We start from the raw sequence: 10,756 nt of genomic DNA, 5'->3' as shown, positions 1-10,756 counted from the left end.
CACATTCACATTCAAAGAAGAGTTTTAGGGAGCTAAGGGTGAAGAGTTATAAAGGAATGTTACAGCCTTTAAATCCTACCAAAGAAGCAAATGCGGACTCATCACATTTCTCAGCATGGCTACCAATGCAAAAAAGCAAATCGGCACATTCTCTTTCGGACCGTTCGATGGTTAGGAAAGTGTGAAGCAGAACTAGGGTGCGCCTGTACAGCTACAACTATTTGTGTGGTTTGCAAAATCTCTGCCTCCAGTTTGAGAATAACAAGGTCTTTATAGTCATCAAGAACTCACTGGAATTTGTGCATTCTTCAGAGTTTTGTGTTTTGTTTTTTTAAAGAGCAATTAAATGGGTCTTAAACAGTAAGAAAAACAGATTTCACAAGAAGTCGGGGCAGGACAATTCTGAGACTGGTGAATTTGGCAGCTCAGCGGTGTGTGCAGGGACCCAGGTTCGTTCTTTCCATGTTTTTCTGCCCACCCATCTGCTGCGAATTTTGGTCCTCAGGATGGACTTTTTTTTAAAATTTAAATTCTTTATTGTTTAAAGTGTTACATGCCGCCCCCCCCCCCCCCATTGACCTCTCCCCAGCCATTCCCACCCCCCAAGGATGGACCCTTTTTGGTGTAGCAAGGCTGTGGCAACATTTCTAGGCATCTACGTGCACAACAATGTCCAAAGACCAGAAGAGGAGAGATTGTGTATTATTCTGTGTCTCTCTAAGGTGTTCCTTATTTATTTACTTTTTTAATTTTAAAAAAAATACATACAGAGAGGGATAGAGAGTTAGAAACATCGATAAGAGAGAAACGTCAATCAGCTGCCTCCTGCACACCCCCTACTGGGGATGTGCCCGCAACCAAGGTACATGCCCTTGACCAGAATCGAACCTGGGACCCTTCAGTCCGCAGGCCGATGCTCTATCCACTGAGCCAAACCGGTTAGGGCAAGGTGTTCCTTTTTCACAGAGGCACCTGGGTGCACTTTACCTACTTGCTTACTACAAGACATTAAATGCCCATTTCTAAATCACTTCTTGACACAGAAAATGGAATTCCTGCCCTGGCCGTTGTGGTTTGGTTGAGGGTTGTCCCATGCACAGAGAGAATGGAATTACTATAATTGCCTTAAAAGAATCAAGATTCCTCCCCTTAGGTTGTGGAAACCCATTGAACCTGGACAAAATTGGTTCTGGAGGCAAGAGAAAGGGCCATTGGATTGGGGATCAAGAGTGTCTGTCATAGGGTATGTAAGGATTGTGCCCCAGCTAGGAGAAATAAAATTCCCAATTTAAGTCATTTTTTGTGGGCCTGACTATCCCCAAACATTTTAAAATAGAAAAACTCAGTTTTATTTTTTAAATATATTTTTATTGATTTCAGAGATGATTTCAGCGATGAAGGGAGGGAGAAAAAAATCAATGAGAGAGAATCATTGATTGGCTGCCTCCTGCATACCCCACACTGGGGATTGAGCCCACAACCCAGGCCCTGACCGGGAATCAAACCTGGTTCATAGGCTGATGATCAACCACTGAACCACCCTGTCTGGGCCCAAGTTTTCTTTTTTACTGAATTATAAGTCTACAAATAATGTGTATCATAAAAAGTTGGTTTACTAAAAGGTGGGAAGCATTGTTTCCCCTCTGATATCTTTGCATTTGGCTACCTTTATTTTTATTATTTTATTTACTTATTATTTATTTTTTTTAAAATATATTTTATTGATTTTTTACAGAGAGGAAGGGAGAGAGATAGAGAGTTAGAAACATCTATGAGAGAGAAACACCGATCAGCTGCCTCCTGCACATCCCCCACTGGGGAAGTGCCTGCAACCCAGGTACATGCCCTTGACCGGAATCGAACCTGGGACCTTTCAGTCCGCAGGCCGACGCTCTATCCGCTGAGCCAAACCGGCTTTGGCAACCTTTATTTTTAATTTTTAAAATAGGTCAGGCACTGCCCTGGCTGGTTTCTCAGTGGGTAGAGCGTTGGCCCACACACCAAAGGGTCTTGGGTTTGATTCCTGGACAAGGTCATGTACCTGAGTTACAGGTTTGATCCCTGGCCCTGCTGGGGCATGTGCAGGAGGCAACCAATTGATGTGTCTCTTTCACATCAATGTTTCTCTCTCTCCTCCCACACCCCTCCCTGCATTCTCTCTCTAAACAGCTATGAAAAAAATACCCTCTGGTGAGGATTAACAAAAAATAGGTCAGGCGCTGAAAGTACCTCAGAGGATAATTTCTGTTGTAAATACACCCAGCTTTACTTTTTTAATTTAAAAAATACATTATATATATATATATATGATTGATTTCATAGAGGAAGGGAGAGGAGAGAGAGAGAAACGTAATGAGAATCATTGATCAGCTGCTGCCTGTATGCCCCCTACTGGGGATCAAGCCCACAACCCAGGCATGTGCCCTGAACAGGAATCGAACCGTGACTCGACCACTGAGCCATGCCAGCTGGGCAACACCACCAGCTTTAGTAAATCATAACATTTGCTATATTTGCTTTAAGGTTCATATACAGGTGTATCTATAAACAAATTACGTGGTAGTTGTGCTATATGTATCCTTTTACAGCTTGCTTTTTCCCTAAGTATTTTGAAATGTATCTGACGCATGTAAATCTAATTCATTCCTTTTAAGTGCTGTTTGGTCTTCCGTTGTACGAATATGCCACAATTCTTGTTGCCCTGTCGATAGGAAAATTTTAATGTGGTTTTCTTTTTGACCATTTCAACCGACGTTACAGTGAACAAACATTTCAACATCTCGTGCTCATGTGCAAGGGTTTATGTGTTGAGTGTGTACTCAGAAATAAAATTAGTGGGTCGGAGGGTATGTGCAATTTCAGCGTACCTAAATATTTCCAAACGGGTCTCCAAAGCGGTAGAACCAGTTCATCTTCTCATCAGCAGCGTAGCCAAGTGCCTGTTCCCCCACACTTCTCTTGTACTTAATATTAGTTCAGCTTTTGCCAATGTGAACTGGAGTGGTCTTTCCTTTTATTTTAATTTCCAGTGAGCCTGATCGCCTTTTCATTTGTATGTTGACCTTTTAGGCTTCCACACATCTGCGAGTTGTTTGTTTATATCCTTTGTCTTTTTTTTTTTTTTTTTTTTTTGGTATTGAGGTCTCCTGCATTTGAGAGTCCTCAACATATTATGGATATTATCCTTTGTTAGTAATATGCCTTGGAAATACTTCCTCGCAGTCTTGTGATTTATATTTTAACTTTGCTTCACTGGTTACCTCAAGGTCAGAGATGTTCTCTGTTTTCTAAAATGTTGAAAGATTTGCATCTTATATCTAAGTACTTGATTCTACCTTAAATTTTTCTGGGTAAGTTCCTCATGCCACCTCATTTATTGCTTCAGCAAGTGACTCCTTGCTCTCCTGATAGACAGGGTTGCCTCTATCTTTACCAAGTTTTTGTATGCATGGGTCTGGTGCTGGCTTTCTTGGGCTATTTTTCTATACTTGATTTTTAAAAGTATCTATCCACTAGGGCAAGTTCAAAATTGCTTGTTCTATTCCTGGATTTTTTTTTTTGTTTGTTTGTTTGTTTGTTTTTTTTTTTTTACTTTAAATACTGTTTTTTAAGGCAGTTTCACATTTACAATGAAATCAAGAGGACGCTGTACATTTTTAAGGTGGGGTTGGCAAGTTCCATAAAATGCCCTTACTGATTTTTTTTCTTCAAGTTGCATTGAATTTATAGATTAATTTGAGAAAACATGACTTATGACTGAACTTTACAGTCATTACCATAGGATCTCCACTGATTTCAGTCTTTATTGTTTTTCGGTAAAGTTTTATGGCTTTCTTTATAAAAGTCCTGTACATCTTTTTGTCATATGTATCCCAGATACTTTATTTTTATAGCTACCCGGAATGGGATCCTTATTAAACATTTTCATCTTCTGATTAGAATAGTCAAATGTGATTGATTTTTACTGATCTTGGATTCAGCGGTGTTGCTGGCATCTTTTGTTCACTGTTAACAGTTTGTCTATGGATTCCTGTAAGCCATCTCACGGGGTTTATCTGTTGTGTCCTCATGTTATTTAACTTGTCCCTCTAATGAAGTCCCATTATTCCCTCTAAAGCTCTAAAAGGCTTGATTAAATTCAGGTTCGTCTTTTTCTTCTTCTTAATATATTTCATTGATTGTTTACAGAGAGGAAGGGAATGGGATAGGGAGTTAGAAACATCGATGAGAGAGAAACATCTATCAGCTGCCTCCTGCACACTCCCCACTGGGGATGTGCCTGCAACCAAGGTACATGCCCTTGACCGGAATGGAACCTGGGACCCTTCAGTCCGCAGGCCGATGCTCTATCCACTGAGCAAAACCAGTTAGGGCTTGTCTTTTTTTTTTTTTTCTTGAAGGTTTTCTTGCCGGCGATGCTGTGTACTTTATCAAGCCGTTCGTCCTCTTGAGAAGAACCACACTTCATGCGCACTTAGTCAGTGAGTTCAGGTCCTGCAGCCTGATCCCTCCGGCTGTAAAGTTTCCCATGAATGGTTTAGCAAAAAGGTCCCACTCATTGATTTTTGTCTAAATCTGTTATTTGATCAGAGGTCACAAAATGGTGACTTTATAATTCTGTAATTCCTGACACCTTTATTAGCTAAAATTCTTCAGTGATACTTGTTACATTTTTAGCATGCATACTCGACTTTATAAAAACTTATAAAGTTCTAAGATTTGGAAACAGCCCAGGTGCCCCTCAGCAGGTGAATGGATAAGAAAGCTGTGGGGCATTTACACTATGGAATACTATGCAACTGCAAAAAAGAGGGATCGCTTAGCCTTTGGGACACCATGGCTGGATCTGGGAAATAGCATGCTAAGTGAAATAAGCCAAACTGAGAAAGACAAATATCACATGATCTCACTTATTTGTGGAATCTAATGAACAAAATGAATTGACCAACAAAGTAAGACCCGAGGCATGGAGCAGACTGACAACCTTGATGTGGGTTTGGGGGATGAGAAGAGATAAACCAAAGAACCTGTATACTTATGTGCAGAGCCCATGGATATGGGCGATGGGGTAGTGAAGACCTAGGGAGGAGGTAGGGGCTGGGAGGAGGGTAGGGAAGCAAGGGGGGGGGGAGTGGGAGAGAGAGCTGTAATATTATCAACAATAAAAAAATATTTAAAAAATAGAAAAAAAACAAAGTTAATCAGTACTCCTAACCCTTTACTGTGTTGCTATTGCCTAGTGATTTAAATTTATCTTGTGTTAACACCTCCCTCAAGTTAGCTATTATTGTTTGTGCAGTCATTGCTTTTTTAGATTTGCCAATATATTTTTTCTTCACTTCCTTGCATTCTACTTATTTTTGCACTCCATTTTCTTCTGACTCAAGTATTAGTTGCCATTAGCCAGATGTAGAATTCTAGATCGGCAGTTATTTTTCTCTGTTACTTCAAAGATACTATTCCATTGTCATCTGGCCTCTGCCATTGCAAAAAGTCTCCATTCATAGTACATCATTTTGGGTTCTTTGAGGATTTTATTTTTGCATTTGATACTGAGATTTACTGGAAGATATGTAGGTGGATTTCTATTCATTTAACTTGCTGTGGAGGAAAGACTGATCCATAATCATACAACTCTTGAGTCTATAATTTAGTTCTACGTTTCCATGAGGGGTGTACCCAATCCTAGTATATGGTGTGTCTTTACTAGTTCAGTCCTGGGTGGCCCAAAGAGTATTGGGGTGTACTGCCTCCAATAGCCAATATATAAAGCAGCCGATTTTGGCGTGGGGTCACCTTTTGCAGTTGGTGGCGACTACCTTATTTGTCCTGACCATTACTACAGATAGGCCATTAATGACAGCATGTAAGCCTCTGTACAGATATTATTCAGTAAATCTCGGGGTGGTGCACTCTGGATAGAAGCCCCACGTGTTCAGTCCATTGCATGGAGTGGACCACTGCTGTGGGCCACCGGCCGTTTGCCATCACTGGATGGTGGTAGCTTGCAGGGACCTGCTCACCTTGGAAGTGTGTGGGCTCTTTCATTGGTGATTCTTGTCAGCTGGTCTCCTGCAGGTGAGACCTTCATTAGACCAGCAGTTCATTAGGGAAGACACACCGTTTCTGTCTAATGCGCGGGCAGCCGGCTGTTGGTAAAGACGATTAAAGGCTGGTTCTGGTCCTTCATTTGAAGACTCATCTTCTCATGATCGGAGCTTGTCCCAGCCATGGCGTTCAGTTCAGGCTTGCACCATGAGAATGGCAACCTGGAGACAGTTCCGAGTGGAGCTCTAGTTGCCTCTCTCAGCCCGAGGAAGTCCGCAAACTAAAACACTCCGAGTCCCAGAAGAAGTGGAGGAGCTTTGGTTGGGAAAGGCCCCAGTCAGCTGTGTAATCAGTCATGGTCGCTTGCGGTTCCGGGAGATCTGAAGGAGACAGCTGTAGGGTAAGGCCTCTTCTACTGCCTGAACCGCTTCCAAGATGGTCACTGGGGTGCTCACTCAAGCGTGGCCACGTGACTGGGGTGGAGGCTGCAGGAACAGTCCCAGGCTTGGGGTGTACTGCCTCCAACAGCCAATATATAAAGCAGCCAATTTTGGCGCGGGGCCACTTTTTGCAGTTGGTGGCGACTACCATGTTCGTCCTTAATGGATGGTGAAATCTTTCTTTGAGCTGTGACATAGTTCCCAAGGTGGTTCCTGGGGAGGCAAGTCACTTGGATTTTGACCTCAGTCAGGGCCCATCTGTCTTGCCTCAGCGGCGCCTGGGGGCATGTCATGGGGCCACTGTGGAAATACCTGCATTTCACATTTTACCAGGTGTGTCTAAACCACTGATGCTCTATCACTAGAGACTTCAGGGCCATGAATGTGTACTGTATCCTGTGTCAGGTGAAGGCCGGCTGATCTCCTCCCCACCTCTCCTCACCGCCCCCCCCGCCCCCCCCCCCCCCCAAGAGATCTCAAAAATAAAGTGTTAGCAATCCCCTACCTAGGCTGCAAACCAAGAACCAGGTATGATGGTGGCAGCACATTTGTGGAAACCCCCGAGGGTGGCCATGCTCTTGCTTAAGCTTCCATCGTCCACAGCAAAGCCCCCAGCTTCCACTGGCCCAACAGCTGTGTTCAACATATAGGAAGTTTTGGAGCTTTGCCTAGCACACCCCGCTACCTGGCTACAGGAAATGCTGTGTGAGGAGAACGTGGACTTTTTCTTCCTCTCCCAGGAAGAGGAATTGTTTCAACTGTTATGCTTGGCAAGCTTTATGGGTAAATGCCCGTTCTTGTTTCTGCCTGTGGCTGACCCTTATGTGAGCTACCAACAGGGGTCGCAATGAATGTGCCCCATGAGTAGGTTCTTGAAAAAGCAGTAAACACAGTCCAGGACAAAAATCCCCCAAACAAGCAAAAACAGGCTCCCCCCCTCCCCACACACACACCACACACAAAACCACAGCCAGTATCTAGTAAGTGTAGGAAAATTTGGGGCTTTCTGGGGGACCAGGGGGTGAATCTGGAGACCCAGTCCCATCCCTGATTCTTGTCCCTGCTGGTCCCATTGCTGTAATTTGTCCAGCCGAGTGGTATCATCTCAGACTTAGGTCTTTGCCTCTCGGAAGTGGTGACATGTACTCTAGATTTTTGCTTCTGCTGTTGTGTGCACCCTCAGCCCCCGGCTAGTCCTTTAATTCTATCAGTCCCCTGGCTTTCAGTTGTAAATATCTGCATCTGGGCAGGGTTTTTTTCTGGGGTACATTTATTTATTTGTTAAATATATTTTACTTATTTCAGAGAGGAAGGGAGAGGGATAAGAGATAGAAACATCAATGATGAGAGAGGATCATTGATCGCCCGCCTCTTGCATGCCCCCCCGCTGGGGATCGATTCCGCAACTTGGGCATGTGCCCTTGACCGGAATTGAACCTAGGACCCCCTCAGTCCTCAGGCTGACGTTCTATCCACTGAGACAAACCAGCCAGGGCATGGGGTACCTTAAAAAAAATTATATATATATATATATTGATTTCAGAGAGGAAGAAAAAAGGGAGAGAGATAGAAATATCAATAATGAAAGAGAATCACTGATGGCTGCCCCATGCATGCCCCACACTGGGGATTGAGCCTGCAACCTGGGCATGTTCCCTGACCAGGAATCAAACCATGGCCTCCTATGGTTCATAGGTCAACACTCAACCACTGGGCCACAGTGGCCAGGTCTGGGGTACTTTTTTACCAGCATCCAGTGGTCTCGTTACCCAGGATTTTTATTTTGTAGGAAATGCACTTTTTTTTTCAAGTCACTTGCTCATTTGAGGACTTCGGTGGCTTTCTGCCCCAGCTACCCCAGGGAACCTACAGGTCTTTCTCTTTCCAGCCTCTGTCCATGCACCACTCCCCCAAGACTGTGCTTTGCCCACTGGGGACATTTTCTTTCATTGCAGTCTTTTGAGGTCACCCAAGTGAGTGAGGCCATTCAGGCAGCTGCACATGTTTTTGGCATGTCCCTACAGCTATAGCTGGGAAGGAGAGAGAGCAGGGATGCAAGGATGACTCACTGAGAGATCATTTGCCTGGGCCCACAAGGCTGTCCTTGGAGAAGCTGTATGAAATCAGCCTTGGGACAGTCCTGGGAATGAAGGAGTACAAGTGAATCCACTGATTGCTGTGTCCCCTTGGCCAATATTACCCTGCAGGGCAGACACTGCAGGTGGCACATGTGTGGGTGCTGAGTGGGTTCCCTGGCAGTGTCCATAGGAAAGCTCCAGCATCAAGAGATAGGCCAAGGGCAAGAGGATGTAAAGTGTTGCATAAAGGGGGTGGGGGTGTCTGTTACAGCAGCGATTTTCAACAGCTGTGCAGCAATAAATTTTTAAGACACACAATACCTGACACAGTGCCCTCAGTGGTCCCGCAGCAGCTTTTCCATATGAATGGCCTGTCCTGGCTCAGCCTTCCGACATTGCTAAAATCTCCCAAACAAGCAGCAACTGGTGTCAGCATGCCCCAAACCTATCAGTAAAAGGCCCAAGACCTGGCACTAGCACCAGCCTGCCTTGCTTCACAGCTGGGCTTCACCTGAGCACTTCCAAGCCCAATACAAGTAGCAGCTGCAGACCTCTCTGCAGCTCCTGTCGAGTGGCCCCAGGCAGTGGCTGACTTTGCCCCTCCTGGGAGGCCCCAGAGCCAGTGCACCCAGTGGACAGATTCAGACCATTCCAGATTACAACTCTGCACATCCATAGTGACACACTCATCGAGAGCCAAAGCCCCACCGAAGCAAGGCCTGCTCCACAGGGAAGTCTCCTGCACCGCAGCTCTTCCACTGTACTTGCAGCTGGTCCTCACAGCCAACTGGCCTAGAAGTCAACTCCTCCCAGTGATGCCTACAACAATCAAGGCTTAACTACAAAAAGACTGTGCTCTCAGCCCACACAGGGATGCAACTAGAGTGCCCAGCTCAGGTGACTGGGGTGGTTGAGCTACTAGCACCCAAAGGGCCAAAAAGAGGAACCCAAAGAGGTCCACACCAAGACACATCATAATTAAAATGCCAAGGGTTAAAGACAAAGAGAGTATCTTAAAAGCAGCAAGAGAAAAGCAGTTAGTTACCTACAAGGAAGCACCCATTTGACTGTCAGCTGATTTCTCATCAGCAACTTTGCAGGCCAGAAGGGCGTGGCAAGAAATATTCAAAGTAATGAATCGTAAGGACCTACAACAAAGATTACTCTACCCAGCAAAGCTATCATTTAAATTGAAGGTCAGATAAAGAGCTTCACAGACAAGAAAAAGCTAGAGTTCATCACCACCAAACCAGTATTACATGAAATGTTAAAGGGTATTCTTTAAAAAGAGGAGGAAGAAGAGATAAAATATCTGAACAATAAAATGGCAACAAATACATATCAACAATTGAATCTAAAAATCAAAATAAACGAACAAGAAATACAATGAACAAAATAGACTGCTGAATAAAACACAATCAGAGGCATGGAAGCATGGAGCAGACTGATGAATCTCAGAGGGGAGGGGGTGGGGTGGGAAGAAATTAACAAAAGACCTTACCTGTGGGCACAGACAATAGGGTGGTGAAGGCCTGGGGTGGGGCGGGAACCAGGTGGAGGGGGGCAATGGGAGAAAAAAAGGGGGACATCTGTAATACTCAACAATAAAGATTTAAAAAAGAAAAAAACACACACACACAAAACAGTGTTTGGATAGAACAGACCCAGGACACCCCTTCTTCCAGCCTCTGACCGCTCTTCAGCGTCTTAGCCAGTCACCACCTTCGGAACCACCTCTGAGACCCACCAACACGCCGTTTTTTTCTATCTTAACTCATTGCCCAACAACCATGAGCTCCCAAATTCGTCAGAATTTACTCCCCTGAGGTGGAGCTGCCGTCAACCGCCTGGCCAACCTGCATCTGCGGGCCTCCGCACCTACCTCTCTCTGGGCTTCTAGTTCCACCGCTGGGATGTGCCTCTGGAGAGTTGGGGCGCTGAGCGTCTCTTAAAGTTGCAAAACCAGCGCGGTGGTTGCATTCTCTTCCAGGACGTGCTGAAGTCTCCCAAGAGGAGTGGGCAAAACTCAGGACGCCATGGAAGCCGCCCTGGCCTGGAGAGGAACTGAACCAGGCCCTTTGGGAGCTGCAGGCCCTGGGTCCTACCCGCGCAGACCCCCATCTCCGTGACTTCCTGGAGAACCACTTCCGGGGTGAGGAGGTGAAACTCATCAAAGAGATGGGCAACAGC

The sequence above is a fragment of the Myotis myotis genome, unplaced genomic scaffold (assembly GCF_014108235.1).
Source record: "Myotis myotis isolate mMyoMyo1 unplaced genomic scaffold, mMyoMyo1.p scaffold_m19_p_13, whole genome shotgun sequence".
Lineage (NCBI taxonomy): Eukaryota > Metazoa > Chordata > Mammalia > Chiroptera > Vespertilionidae > Myotis > Myotis myotis.
The sequence above is the reverse complement of the archived record's forward strand: the minus strand, read 5'-3'. Positions refer to the sequence as shown.